General features: G+C 45.9%; 1 protein-coding gene across 2 annotated transcripts in view; it reads right to left on the bottom strand.

Moving 5' to 3' along the window:
- Nucleotides 1-16,441, bottom strand: part of LOC126481330 (muscle, skeletal receptor tyrosine protein kinase-like) — a 617,768-nt gene that overhangs the window by 326,685 nt on the left and 274,642 nt on the right. The gene's annotated exons all lie outside the window — the stretch shown is intronic.

Consider the following 16,441-nt stretch of genomic DNA (forward strand, 5'->3'; position numbering starts at 1 on the left):
TCTTGGCTGTGATTGCCTTCCCCGGAAAGTTGTTTGTACTACCGAACGGCATCGGGTGCAGAAACCGGTTGTGGTTTACATTTGAAAGTATACTGCAGTTGGCGCCGATATTTTCCCCAAAATCTTGAGAAGGGTTGAAACGTCCCTGTCCACGTCCATGTCAGAAGTCACTGAGCTCTACTGACGACCCACTGTGCTTTTACTGCTTCTCTGACAACGCAATACTTCCCCCCTGCTTTGTTACTGGTAGGCCCGCATCTCGTGACATTTAGTGGTTAATTTTGCATTACATAGGGGTGCCCTGATCCATTTGATTAGTGAAAAACTGAAATGATCGTACGACGTTAATGGCCGGAAGTTTCCACCTGGAGAAATTCGTCCACCAAGCTGCAAGTCTTTTTATTTGACGCTACATTGGGCTACTTACGTATCGATGATGATGAAATGATAATGTGGACAACATAAAACGCAGTCCCCGAGCGGAGAAAATTTCCGACCTGATTGGGAATCGAGCCCGAGCACACTGCATGGCAGTCACACGTGCTGACTATTCAGCTAAGGAGACGGACCATTTGATTAGTGTATACCATCTACATCTACATTTACACTCCGCAAGCGACCCAATGGTGTGTGGCGTTGGGCATTTTATATGCCACTGTCATTACCTCCCTTTCCTGTTCCAGTCGCGTATGGTTCGCGCGAAGAACGACTGCAGGAAAGCCTCCGTGCGCGCTCGAATCTCTCTAATTTTACATTCGTGATCTCCTCGGCACGTATAAGTAGGGGGAAGCAATATATTCGATACCTCATCCAGGAACGCACCCTCTCGAAACCTGGACAGCAAGCTACACCGTGATGCAGAGCGCCTCTCTTGCAGAGTCTGCCACTTGAGTTTGCTAAACATCTCCGTAACGCTATCACGCTTACCAAACAACCCTGTGACGAAACGTGCCGCTCTTCTTCGGATCTTCTCTATTTCCTCTTTCAACCCGACCTGGTACGGATCCCACGCTGATGAGCAATACTCAAGTGTAGGTCGAAGGAGTGTTTTTTAAGTCACCTCCTTTGTTGATTGACTACATTTTCTAAGGACTCTCCCAATGAATCTCAACCTGGCACCCGCCTTACCAACAACTAATTTTATAGGATTATTCCACTTGTAATGGTACTTGATTTACGTAACCATTACGGCACCTCACCTCAACCTCTCGATACCAGCAACATTCTACTGTGTTTCTGTAAAATAGTTAACATATTTCTGTGACAACATTCAGATTTGATTTCATTAATGTAGAGGTACTTTGATACATCGATATGTTTATATTGCAACGATATTATTCTTATGTATATTCTTTCTTTTGTCACTATGATCTTTGACGTACTTGTAACTCTGATTTTTGGGCGCGTAAGCGGTTATTAGAGAGTCAAGTCTTGGTCGTCATGTTGAAAAGACGCAAATTATAGTCAGTTTATGAAATGTGAAGCCGGCCGAAGTGGCCGTGCGGTTAAAGGCGCTGCGTCTGGATCCGCAAGACCGCTACGGTTGCAGGTTCGAATCCTGCCTCGGGCATCGATGTTTGTGATGTCCTTAGGTTAGTTAGGTTTAACTATTTCTAAGTTCTAGGGGACTAATGACCTCAGCACTTGAGTCCCATAGTGCTGAGAGCCATTTGAACCATTCGAAATGTGAATTTTAACAGTCAGGAAGATTTTTCAAGTATGTTTTATATTGTGAAGTAATGTTGCAATAAAAGTAATAAAAAAGAAGTGTAAAATTCGGAGTGCTGATTACTTTTTTACATCACCATTGTGCTCACTTGCAAAAGTTTAATCTTCAAGAATGGTTTATGAAACACATCTATAAAACTTTTGAATATCGCAGAATAACACCTAGGCCTCTTTGCATCCGAGCTTGGAATCATCACTACCTAGATTTTCGACGATTGAGCTATGAGTCCACAACGAGACCAGCGTGGGAAACACGAAAAGATGAATGCCTAGTTTATCCATTATTTCATGAAATGACTTTATTAACTGTGCTCTAATGACACCTGCCACATAATATAACTTTGTTGTTGCCCGAAAATGATATATTTAGCAGTGTGAGCAACACTACAATCATAATTAATTATTGACCTTTGTTGTGGAAGGGTTGTTAGACACTTCGAATCGTTCCGTACGCATACTCCCAGATATTTAGAAGTAAATGCTAGCAGTGTTTGTTCCGCTATCATATAATCATACAATAAACGATCCTTCTTTCTATGTATTCGCAATACATTACATTTGTCTATGTTAGAGGGTCAGTTGCCACACCCTGCACCAAGTGCCTATCCGCTGCAGATCTTCCTGCATTTCGCTGCAATTTTCTAATGCTGCAACTTCTCTGTATACTACAGCATCATCCGTGAAAAGCCCCATCTAACTTCCGACACTATCTACTAGGTCATTTATATACCGGGTGATCAAAAAGGCAGTACAAATTTGAAAACTTAAGAAACCACGGAATAATGTAGATAGAGAGGTAAAAATTGACGCACATTCTTGGAATGTCATGGGGTTCTATTAGAACAAAAAAAAAAAAAAAAAACAAAAACAAAGATCCTTGAAAGAACTCTTACGTCGTTTGGTGATGATCGTGTGCTCAGCCACCACTTTCGTCATGCGTGGCCTCCCATGTCGCCAGACCTCAGTCCGTGCGATTATTGGCTTTGGGGATACCTGAAGTCGCAAGTGTATCGTGATCGACCGACACCTCTAGGGATGCCTGAAAGGCAACATCCGACGCCAATGCCCCACCATAACTCCGGACATGCTTTACATTGGTGTTCACAACATTATTCCTCGACTACAGCTATTGTTGAGGAATTTTGGTGGACATATTGAGCATTTCCTGTAAAGAACATCATCTTTGCTTTGTGTTACTTTGTTATGCTAATTATTGCTATTCTGACCAGATGAAGCCCTATCTGACGGACATTTTTTGAACTTTTGTATTTTTTTTTTTTGGTTCTAATAAAACCCCATGTCATTCCAAGCATGTGTGTCAATTTGTACCTCTCGATCTACATTATTCCGTGATTTATTCAGTTTTCAAATTTATACTGAGGTTTTGAGCACCCGGTATATTGTGAGAAGAAATGGTCCCATAACACTCCCCTGTGGCACACCAGAGGTTACTTTAACTTCTGTAGACGTCTCTCCATTGAGAACAACGTGCTGTGTTCTGTCGGAACTCGGCGTCGATTATCCACGAGCAACACGCAAAGGCCGGGCCGATGTGGAACTCTGGTGCTGGGTCGCCATCGCGGGTAGCATTCATCTCACGCTAGGTGAGGAGAGCCCTACGTCATAGTGACGTAGCCACGCGTCATCATGAGTTTCACGAGTTGTCCGATCGACTGTTGTGTGCCTTCTGTATATATCGACTGTTGTGTGCGTCTTGAATCTGCATTGTTATTTGTTTATCTGGTTTCATTGTCCTATTGTCCGGTGTTGCTGCGTGTACGTCGTTCTGAACATGGGCTCTAACGGAGATGAGAGAACTTTCGAGCAGATTCATGAAGATAATCTGAAAGATTTCACTATCTTTCTTAGTTGATTTACAACACGAAGGCAAAATTAAATGGAACTAGATGGTTCGATGTTTCTAGCAACATTCGGAATTATCTTCAGAACCACTTCAGTTTCTCAGTTTAACGTTTCTGCCCACATGAATTATGTACAATTCATTGGATTTTATAAAAATACGAAACACTTTAATTTCTTCCTATTTCACGTTTTTATCCACATGATTTATTCAATATTAATCGGATTGAAAACATGACTAGACACTTTTTTAACTTTCATTGTCGTTATGATTCCTTCATTCAGATATTCGTTACGTTCACGAAACACGCAATAACATCCCACATTCTTTGGATTGTAGCTTAATAATTAATTACTTCACTTTTCTGTCCACACGATTTATGCACGATTCATCGGATTTAAAAAGAATGACAAGCTTTTTTTTTTATTTCGTTATGGCTCCTTCGCTCAGACATTAATTATGTTCGTGAAATACACAATTAACATCGCAAATTGTTGGGATTACATTTAACAATTCATTCAGCTGGGATGAGCATATCACACAATTCCTGCCACTTCGTTTGTACACAGGTATTTACATTTAGCTTTGACGTTATTGGTACAACTGCAAAGATCGATATACGTACTCATTTAGTCGATTTAAGCTATTTACGTCACGATGACGCAGCGTTACGTCATTATGACGTAGGGTTCTCTCTCACCTAGCGTGAGATGAATGCTACCCGCAAGCAGCTACGCCGGGAGCTCCGGTCGCTTTGTTTTCGGGAGGTGGGCGCAGCTGCACGCGTGGAGCTGCTCGGAAGGCCGCGATAAGCCTCCCAGTGGTAGGGTCAGCGGGGTATCTCGGCGAGGCGGCGGCGCGGCCCAGGGACCAGCAGACCTTCGGACCCCCAGCCTCTGGAGCGCGCGTTGCTCAGGATCAAGGGCGCTCCGGCCCGCCAGGACGACAGCCTTACTACAGGAGAGGAAGGAATCGTATCCTTGACGAGACTTTTCAGAATTCCAGCATCGATTGTTCTGCAAGTTCATATACGCCATAAATGCCACCACGCTACATCAGAAAAATTGAGCGTCTCCGGTATTAACTTCTCCATCATGCAAAGGCTGCAATAGCTAGTTGCATTACTGACGGCGAGAAACAGTATAGATGCTCTCTCGTCACTTTATCTTTCAATTTGTGAGCACTGTTCAGTTTACACTACTGGCCATTAAATTGCTACACCACGAAGATGACGTGCTACAGACGCGAAATTTAACCGACAGGAAGAAGACGCTGTGATATGCAAATGATTAGTTTTTCAGAGCACTCACATACGGCTGGCGCCGGTGGCGACACGTACAACGTGCTGACATGAGGAAAGTTTCCAACCGATTTCTCATACACAAACAGTGGTTGACCGGCGTTGCCTGGTGAAACGTTGTTTATAGTATTGCCACATTGCTGCTCGCGTTGGTCGAGATCCAATGACTGTTAGCAGAATATGGGGTCGGTGGGTTCAGGGGGGTGATACGGAACGCCGTGCTGGATCCCAAAGGCCTCGTATCACCAGCAGTCCAGATGACAGGCATCTTATCCGCATGGCTGTAACGGATCGTGCAGCCATGTCTCGATCCCTGAGTCAACAGATAGGGTAGTTTGCAAAACAACAACCATCTACACGAACAGTTCGACGACGTTTGCAGCAGCATGGACTATCAGCTCGGAGACCGTGGCTGAATCAGAGACAGGAGCGCCTGCGATGGTGTACTCAACGACGAACCTGGGTGCACGAATGGCAAAACGTCATTTTTTCGGATGAATCCAGGTTCTGTTTACAGCATCGTGATGGTCGCATCCGTGTTTGGCGACATCGCGGTGAACGCACATTGGAAGCTTGTATTCGTCATCGCCATACTGGCGCATCACCCGACGTGATGGTATGGGGTGTCATTGGTTACACGCCTCGGTCACCTCTTGTTCGCACTGACTGCACTTTCAACAGTGGACGTTACATTTCAGATGTGTTACGACCCGTGGCTCTACCCTTCATTCGATCCCTGCGAAACCCTACATTTCAGCGGATAATGCACGACCGCATGTTTCAGGTCCTGTATGGGCCTTGCTCGATACAGAAAATGTTCGACTGCTGCCCTGGCCAGCACATTCTCCAGATCTCTCACCAACTGAAAACGTCTGGTCAATGATGGTCGAGCAACTGGCTCTTTACAATACGCCAGTCACTACTCTTGATGAACTGTGGTATCGTGTTGAAGCTGCATGGGCAGCTGTACCTGTACACGCGATCCAAGCTCTGTTTGACTCAATGCCCAGGCGTATCAAGGCCGTTATTACGGCCAGAGGTGGTTGTTCTGGGTACGTGTTTCTCAGGATCTATGCACCCAAATTGGGTGAAAATGTAATCACATGTCAGTTCTAGTATAATATACCAGTTTATCATCTGCATTTCTTCTTGGTGTAGCAGTTTTAATGTCCAGCAGTGCATCTTTCTTATACAGCTTGCCGCAACGTTCGTTGCCGACGTCTGATAACTGATTATACGGTGAAGTGACAAAAGTCATGGAATACCACCTAATATCGTGTCGGACCTTATTTTTCCCGACGTCGTGCAGCATCTTGACTTGGCATCGACTGAACAAATTGTTGGAAGTTCCCAGTACAAAAATTGTTCCATGCTGCCTCTTGACCGTTCATAATCGTGCAAATGTTGTAGCTGCAGGATTTCGTGCAGAAACCGTTCTCTTGACTATCTACCATAAATTTTCGATGGGTTCCATGTCGGACGGTCTTAGTGGACATACCACTCGCTAGGTCTAGAAATGTTTTTCAAACCGATCGCGAACAACTGTGGCCGGGTGACATAGCGCATTGTCATCCATAAAAGTCCCATCGTACTTTTGGAACATCAAGTCCATGAATGTCTACAAACTGTCTCCAAGTAGCTAAATGTAACTATTTCCAGTCAATGATCGCTTCAGATGGACCAGAGGACCCAGTCCTTTCCATGTAAACACAGCCGACATCACTACGGAGCCACCACCAGGCTGCGCAGTGTCCTGTTGACAACATGGATCCATGACTTCGAGCGGTGTGCGACACATTCGAACCCTACCATCAGCTCTTACCAACTGAAATCGCTGAGCAGGTCGTTGTTTTTCAGTATCCAATCGATGTGGTCACGAGCCCAGAAGAGCCGTTGCACGCAATGTCGTGCAATTAGTAAAGACACTCGAAACAGTAAGTTGTCTGCTGCCACAGCCCATTAATACCAAATATCTCTGCATGTTCATCGTACGTCCCAGATTGATTTCTGTGGTTATTTCACGCAGTGTTACTTGTTTGTTAGAACTGACTACTCAAAGCAAACGCCGCTGCTCTCGATCTTTTAGTAATGGCCGTCGGCCACTGTGGTGTCCGGGGTACTGAAATTGGCATCCTTGGCGCACTCTGGACACTGTGGACCACGGAATATTGAATTTCCCAACGATTTCCAAAGTGGAATGGCCCATGCGCCCAGGATCAAAGGAAATCAATGACAACATTCGCTGATGACGTGACTTTTCTTAGTGAAAGAGAAGAAGTTCAAATGGTTCAAATAGCTGTGAGCACTATGGGACTTAACATCTGAGGTCATCAGTCCCCTAGAACTTAGAACTACTTAAACCTAACTAACCTAAGGACATCACACACGTCCATGCCCGAGGCAGGATTCGAACCTACGACCGTAGCGGTCGCGCGGTTCCAGACTGAAGCGCCAAGAACCGCTTGCCATCTCCGGCCGGCGAAAGAGAAGAAGTATTACAGGATATGTTGAATGGAATGAACAATCTTAGGAGTACAGAATATGTTTTGGGAGTAAATCGGAAAAAGACAAAAATAATGATAATCAACAGAAATGAGAATGCCGAAAAACTGAACATCAAATTGATGATCACAACGTAGACGAAGTTAAGGAATTCTGCCACATTCGAAGCAAAAGTACGCATGACGGACGAAGCAAGGAGAACATATAAAGGAGACCAGCACAGGCCATGCGGGAATTCCTGGCGAAGCTAAGTCTATCAGTATCAAACATAGACCTTAATTTGAGAAATAAATGTACATTTGGATCACAGCATTGCATGGCGTGAATCATGAACAGTGGGAAAACACGAAAACACGAGAATCGAAGCGTTTGAGATACTGTATTGCAAAAGAATGTTGAAAATTAGGTGTATGGATTACATGAAGAATGAGGAGATTCTTCACAGAATTGGCTAAGAAGGGAACATTTGGAAAAACACTGACAAGAAGATGGTTCAAGTGTCTCTGAGCACTGTGGGACTTAACATCTGAAGTCATCAGTCCCCTAGACTTATAACTATTTAAACCTAACTAACTTAAGGACAACACACACATCCATGCCCGAGGCAGGATTCGAACCTGCGACCGTAGCAGCAGGGCGGTCCCGGACTGAAGCGCCTAGAACCGCTCGGTCACACCGGCTGGCTGAATAAAGTATCCTTTTAATACATGTGTGCAGTTTGTGTTATAGAAGAGGATACTGGCCACCAAACAACATTCTCTGCTTCCTTCCCATGGTACAAGCCTACAGTGACAACGAGACGACACAAAAGAATTAGTGATGGCAAGATTGTTAGTTAGAATAAGGAGGGAGAAGAAACGAGGACATCACCCGATTATAAGGAAGAATACGATACCAAATTTATACAAAAATTTCGTACTACTGTTATTCGACCTCATGATTGAGAAACTGAATGTAGGTTTGATGGCTTCAGTTACAAAATATACACGTTTGAATTTCACAGAGCGAAACACAGTGACGTGGGGCAGAAGATTGCTGTGTGAGGATGCGTGGCACTGCACTATGGCACACTTTAAGGCCAAATACCGCGTCTTACATTTCCTCGAACATATATTTCTTATATATCAAACCCTTCAGAAAGATGTGCTACACAAAATGAACATATTTTTGAAAAACTGTTTTTTTTTTCATTTTTGACGTCCTACTATATAACTCCTGAGGGCGAGAAAGGAGGGCGGGTTACCGGCATCAAGTTTTTGCCCCGGTTCGTAAATGTCATAGATCCAGGGCTGATGGCAGAATTAAAAGTGATAACTCGTTTCGGCATTGCATATCTAAATGTTACAGCGCGCTTAGTCACTCCATGAATTTGTGAAATTCTAACTTAAAGACCTTAGTTGACGTAGGCACAGCGAAACACACTTCAACAAGTTACATAGAGTTGCAGCCGGACAGCCATACTGCCACATATCGCTTACGATCTATCGGATTCCTTGGGAAATCTACATCCTCTTCAATTTCCATAATATTGTCCTCAAGTACATCGCCCTTGTATAGACCCTCTATATACTCCTTCCACCTTTCTGCTTTCCCTTCTTTGTTTAGAACTGGGTTTCCATCAAAGCTCTTGATATTCATGCAAGTGGTTCTCCTTTCTCCAAAGGTTTCTTTAATTTTCCTGTAGGCAGTATCTATCTTACCCCTAGTGAGATAATCCTCTACATCCTTACATTTGTCCTCTAGCCATCCCTGCTTAGCCATTTTGCACTTCCTGTCGATCTCATTTTTGAGACATTTGTATTCCTTTTTACCTGCTTCATTTACTGCATTTTTATATTTTCTCCTTTCATCAATTAAATTCAATATTTCTTCCCTTACCCAAGGGTTTCTACTAGCCATCGTCTTTTTACCTATTTGATCCTCTGCTGCCTTCACTATTTCATCCCTCAAAGCTACCCATTCTTCTTCTACTGTATTTCTTTCCCCCATTCCTGTCAATTGTCCCCTTATGCTCTCCCTAAAACTCTGTACAACCTCAGAGTGTATGGAGTGTAGTCATCTATGGAACTGAAACGTGGACGATAAATAGTTTCGACAAGAAGAGAATAGAAGCTTTCGAAATGGGGTGCTACAGAATAATGCTGAAGATTAGATGGGTAGGTCACATAACTAATGAGGAGGTATTGAATAGAATTGGGGAGAAGAGGAGCATGTGGCGCAACTTGAGTAGAAGTAGGTTCAAATGGCTCTGAGCACTATGGGACTTAACATCAATGGTCATCAGTCCCCTAGAACATAGAACTACTTAAACCTAACTAACCTAAGGACATCACACAACACCCAGTCATCATGAGGCAGAGAAAATCCCTGACCCCGCCGGGAATCGAACCCGGAAACCCGGGCGTGGCAAGCGAGAACGCTACCGCACGACCACGAGCTGTGGACACTAGAAGAAGGGATTGGTTGGTGGGACATGTTCTGAGGCATCGAGGGATCACCAATTTAGTATTGGAGGGTAGCGGGGAGACCAAGAGATGAATACACTAAGCAGATTCGGAAGGATGTAGGCTGCAGTAGGTACTGGGAGATGAAGATGCTTGCACAGGATAGAGTAGCACGGAGAGCTGCATCAAACCAGTCTCAGGACTGAAGACCACAACAACAACAACGAGGGGCCAGCGATAGATCGCTGCTATCTGTGATTCGCCTTCAAGCGTGAGACCTGTTCGGAGATCGTCCAACCAGGCGAGTGATAGCCGCGATCCATGGCTCGCGTACGGTGCCCCTTAAGCCGTCGGCACACGGACCGCGCTGTTGAACGTCAACGTTGAGCCTGCTAAGTTCAACGTGCTGATGAACGCTCAGAAATGATGAGACTTGTGCATACGGTACGTGGGCCCCAACGTGGTATACGCGATCGCAACGCACTCCAGCGGCAGTTGTGGGATGTTTCTAGTTCGTAAATCACACAGTTCACGAAACGGGCGCGCATAAAATTCCCACGTTAGCTCTATTAAAACGCACATTTTCTCCATCGTCCACGAAAAGGAAGGTACCATGTACAGTCAATTAGAACAAAGGCTTATAAAAGTTCCATTACAAACAGTGCGATACAAATTTCTAATACTACTCCGCATAAGGTAAACATTATTTCATCATTCCCTCATTTTAGTAAAACCTCAAGGTCAGTCTTACTTGAACACTGTTCCTACCCAGTAGCAGAATCTTTGCGACATGTGAATTACGAAGCGTAAAAGAAAAAGGAGCAAATTATCTTCATACACTCAGCACAAGCTGTCCTGTAGATTAAGCCAATCGAACAAAGTCATCCCTCAAAAAAAGGTGAACTTATATTTACATGACATCAAATATTATAGTAGCCTATATACTTACAGTATACTAATAATAAAGTATCAGATACTAATGAAAACGCAGATGTTAGGGAAAAAAAACTTCGAAAAGTCGAGACGCGAACCACCTCCGTAACACGCGGTTTCAGGGAGAAATAGTGACACTACACACTACACTACTCCTACAACACCACTATTACTTACAGTCATAGCATATTACCTCCTACTGGAAACCTTAATCGTAGCCATGTTACTAATAGAAATTTAATTATAACAAATTGTACCAAGAACATTGCGTTTTGGGTGGATCTTCTGTCTGTCACTGAGTTCAAACAGCGTACTCTCATAATAAGCAAGTTATAATAACTATTTTGCTACGAATATGACGTTTCTCATTATTTTATTGGAATGAATCACACAGTTACCAACAGGTTTTCCAGTGATTCTCAGTTTGCTGGTGCTGAGAAACGGCATATAGAGGGTCTTACAAAAAGGTACGGGCAAACTTTCAGGATACATTCATCACACACAAAGAAAGAAAATATGTCATGTGGACATGTGTCCGGAAACGCTTACTTTCCATGTTCTCTTCAAATCACATTAATCATGGAATGGAAACACACAGCAACAGAACGTACCAGCGTGACTTCAAACACTTTGTTACAGGAAATGTTCAAAATGTCGTCCGTTAGCAAGGATACATGCGTCCACCCTCCGTCGCTTGGAATCCCAGATGCGCTGAGGCAACTCTGGAGAATGGCGTATTGTATCACAGCCGTCCACAGTACGAGCACCAAGAGTCTCTACATTTGGTACCGGGGTTACGTAGACAAGAGCTTTCAAATGCCCCCATAAATGAGTCAAGAGGGTTGAGGTCAGGAGAGCGTGAAGACCATGGACTTGGTCCGCCTCTACCAATCCATCGATCACCGAATCTGTTGTTGAGAAGCGTACGAACACTTCGACTGAAATGTGCAGGAGCTCCATCGTGCATGAACCACATGTTGTGTCGTACTTGTAAAGGCACATGTTCTAGCAGCACAGGTAGAGTATCCCGTATGAAATCATGATAACGTGCACCATTGAGCGTAGGTGGAAGAACATGGGGCCCAATCAAGACATCACCAACAATGCCTGCCCAAACGTCCACAGAAAATCTGTGTGGATGACGTGATTGCACAATTGCGTGCGGATTCTCGTCAGCCCACACGTGTTGATTGTGAAAATTTACAATTTGATCACGTTGGAATGAAGCCTCATCCGTAGAGAGAACATTTGCACTGAAATGAGGATTGACACACTGTTGGATGAACCATTCGCAGAAGTGTACCCGTGGAGGCCAATCAGCTGCTGATAGTGCCTGCACACGCTGTACATGGTACGGAAACAACTGGTTCTCCCGTAGCACTCTCCATACAGTGACGTGGTCAACGTTACCTTGTACAGCAGCAACTTCTCTGACGCTGACATTAGGGTTATCGTCAACTGCACGAAGAATTGCCTCGACCATTGCAGGTGTCCTCGTCGTTCTAGGTCTTTCCCAGTCGCGAGTCATAGGCTGGAATGTTCTGTGCTCCCTAAGACGCCGATCAATTGCTTCGAACGTCTTCTTGTCGGGACACCTTCGTTCTGGAAATCTGTCTCGATACAAACGTACCGCGCCACGGCTATTGCCCCGTGCTAATCCATACATCAAATGGGCATCTGCCAACTCCGCATTTGTAAACATTGCACTGACTGCAAAACCACGTTCGTGATGAACACTAACCTGTTGATGCTACGTACTAATGTGCTTGATGCTAGTACTGTAGAGCAATGAGTCACATTTCAACACAAGCGCCGAAGTCAACATTACCTTCCTTCAATTGTGCCAACTGGCGGTGAATCGAGGAAGTACAGTACATACTGACGAAACTAAAATGAGCTCTAACATGGAAATTAAGTGTTTCCGGACACATGCCCACATACCATCTTTTCTTTATTTGTGTGTGAGGAATGTTACCTGAAAGTTTGGCCGTACCTTTTTGTAGCACCCCGCATACGTATAGGCTTGAAATGAATGCCAATATGACGCCTCACAACTCTGTTCTGAAGGGAGACGGCGTGTGTGTGTGACGAAGGTGGCGTTCTACCATCTCATTGGTCAACGCTCAGAACCACGCTCAGAGACATGCCAGATATTGCTCTGCACGTTCACTCCCGAACACTATGACGTCAGAAACTCGGCACGCTCAACTCTCGGATGCACGGTCCGTGTGCCGACGGCTTTACGGCGAATATTACTCCGCGCAAGGCGGGATTTAGCGCAGGCCCGGGCTCTCGGGCTCCGGGAAGGCGACCACGTGGTGCGGCTCGGCGCGCTGTCCGCCTGGGGGCGCTCTGTCCATTGTTATGACAGGCGGCGTTATTTCCGGCGCCGCGACCGTTTGTTGGCGCCTGCCGGCTGCTGCCGCGCCGTGACTGGCAGGCGCTGAGGGCGCGCAGGTGGTCGCCGATGTGTCGCCGGTGGGCGGCGCACAGCGGACGCCTTGTGCCGCCATCCGACGCTCGATTTCCCGCGGAGCGCCGCCAGTGTAAACGCCTAACGAGGCTAATTCACCTTCAAACAGGCACCAGTAGACAGCCACGTCTTTGTGCGCCGTCGCCCACCAGCTAAATGGCACGTGCCACGCTCTCCCGTACCGGCCCTAAACACGGGGGGAGACCGGGCTGGTTATATGCTACGGCTGTTCAAATTTTTAATTTATCGATATATCGATATTTAAAAAATATATAATTGTCAGCAATTAATACATCGAAAAGAGTACCGATGTATCGCTGTCTCGATGTGGAAAAAATATCGTCATACCTGCGAATAAAAATATCGGCTGCATATTTAGGTGTTCATTTTGCCGTGTCGTCCGAACAAGAAACAACCTGGGCAAAAGCACCACAGGCCCAAAGATTCGAGCTGGTGCTAATGCCATAGAGACTCGCCACTTGGACGAGTTCCACCAGCACCACGGGTGACGCTGTGGGTGAAGATACCGACTTCGCCTCGGCCAAGTGCCGCTGAGCGCAATCCGCCAATGACCGGGCGACAACGGACAGAAGCTTACTCGGAACACTGAAGACCAGATCTCGTCCACTTAGCTATAAATCATCGTCCAGTGCTGACTTAGACAAGGAATGTCGTTAAGTGAACTTCTGGAAGTGAACAGACAGTTGTGGTAAATTGCATTTGCTATGTGCAGTGAAGTTAACCTACGATTATTTGCACTTAACCATAGAAGGCCTTTTTTGAATTATACACTCAAGTGCCAAAGAAACTGGTATAGGCACGCGTATTCAAATTCAAACATATGAAAACAGGCAACGGCTACGTAAGACAAAAAGTATCTGGTGCGGTTATTAGATCGGTTGCTGCGGCTACAATGGCAGGTTAACAAGATGCAAGTGAGTTCGAACGTGGTGTTACAGACGGCACACGAGCGATGGGACACAGCATCTCTGAGGTAACGATGAAGTGGGAATTTTCCCGTACGACCATTTCAAGAGCGTACCGTGAATATCAGGAATCCGGTAAAACATCAAATCTCCTACATCGCTGCGGCCGCAAAAAGATCTTGCAAGAACGGGACCAACGACGACTGAATATAATCGTTCATCGTGACAGAAGTACAACCCTTCCGCGACCGGCTACAGATTTCAATGTTTGGGCCATCAACAAGTGTCAGCGTGCGAACCATTCAACGAGACAGCATCGATATGGGATTTCGGAGCCGAAGGCCCACTAGTGTACCCTTGATGACTGCACGACACAAAGCGTTACGCCTCACCTGGGCCGTCAACGACGACTTTTGATGACAGGAAACATGCTGCCCGGTAAGACGAGTCTCGTTTCAAAAAGTATCTAGCGGATGGACGTGTACGAGTATGGAGACAACCTCATGAATCCATGAACCCTGCATGTCTGCAGGGGACTGTTCAATCTGCTCAAAGCTCTGTAACGGCCTGGGACGAGTGCACTTGGAGTGATATGGGACCCATAGTACGTCCACATACGACTCTGACAGGTGACACGTAAGTAAACATCTTGTCTGATCGCCTGCATCCGTTCGTGTCCATTGTGCATTCCGACGCACTTGGGCAACTCCAGGAGGGCAATGCGACACCCCACTCGCTCAGAATTGCTACAGAGTGGCTCCAGGAACACTCTTTTGAGCTGAAACATCTTCCGCTGGCCGTCAAACTCCACAGAGATGAACATTATTGAGCATTTCTGGGATGCCTTCCAGCGTGCTTTTCAGAAATCTCCACCCCCTCGTAGTCTTACGGGTTTGTGGACGGCCCTGCGGGTTTCATGCTGTCAATTCCCTCCAGCATTACATCAGGTATTAGTTAAGTCCATGCCACGTCGTTTTTCGGCACTTCTGCGTTCTCGCGGAGGCCTTACACGATATTAGGCAGGTGTACCAGCGTCTTTGGTCTTTAGTGTATTACAAGCAATGTTGCAGACTTCAATGTTCAGTTAGTCACAAAGTTAAGTAAACATTTTAACTCATTTGTGCTACTCCACGAAGATGACGTGCTACAGACGTGAAATTTAACCGACAGGTAGAAGATGCTGTGATATGCAAATGATTAGCTTTTCAGAGCATTCACACACGGTTGGCCCCGCAGGCGACACCTACAACGTGCTGACATGAAGAAAAGTTTTCAACCGATTCCTCATACACAAACAGCAGTTGACAGGCGTTGCCTGGTGAAACGTTGTTGTGATGCCACCTGTAAGGAGGAGAAATGCGTGCCATCACGTTTCCGACTTTGAGAAAGGTCGGATTGTAGCCTGTCTCGATTGCTGCTCGAGTTGGTCGAGATCCAATGACTGTTAGCAGAACCGGTGCTTCAAATGGCTCTGAGCACTATGGGACTTAACATCTAAGGTCATCAGTCCCATAGAACTTAGAACTACTTAAACCTAACTAACCTAAGGACATCACACACATCCATGCCCGAGGCAGGATTCGAACCTGCGACCGTAGCAGTCGCGCGGTTCCGGACTGAAGTGCCTAGAGCCGCTCGGCCACCACGGCCGGCTGGAACCGGAGGGTTCAGGAGGGTAACACGGAACGCCGTGCTGGATCCCAACGCCCTCGTATCACCAGCAGTCGAGATGACAGGCATCTTATCTGCATGGCTGTGATGGATCGTGCAGCCACGCTTCGATCCATGAGTCAACAGATTGGGACGTTTGCAAGACAACAACCATCTGCACCAACAGTTCGACGACGTTTGCGGCAGCATGGACTATCAGCTCGGAGACCATGGCTGCGGTTACCCTTGACGCAGCATCACAGACAGGAGGGCCTGCGATGGTGTACCCAACGACGAACCTGGGTGCACGAATGGCAAAACTTCATTTTTTCGAATGAATCCAGGTTCTGTTTACAGCATCATGATGGTAGCATCCGTGTTTGGCGACATCGCGGTGAACGCTCACTGGAAGCGTGTATTCGTTATCACCACACTGGCGTATCACCCGGCGTGATGGTATGGGGCGCCATTGGTTACACGTCTCGCTCATCTCTAGTTCGCACTGACGGCACTTTGAACAGTGGACGTTACATTTCAGATGTGTTACGACCCGTGGCTCTACCCTTCATTCGATCTCTGCGAAACCCTACAATTCAGCAGGATAATGCACGACCGCATGTTGCA

Source organism: Schistocerca serialis, chromosome 5 (assembly GCF_023864345.2).
Source record: "Schistocerca serialis cubense isolate TAMUIC-IGC-003099 chromosome 5, iqSchSeri2.2, whole genome shotgun sequence".
Classification (NCBI taxonomy): domain Eukaryota; kingdom Metazoa; phylum Arthropoda; class Insecta; order Orthoptera; family Acrididae; genus Schistocerca; species Schistocerca serialis.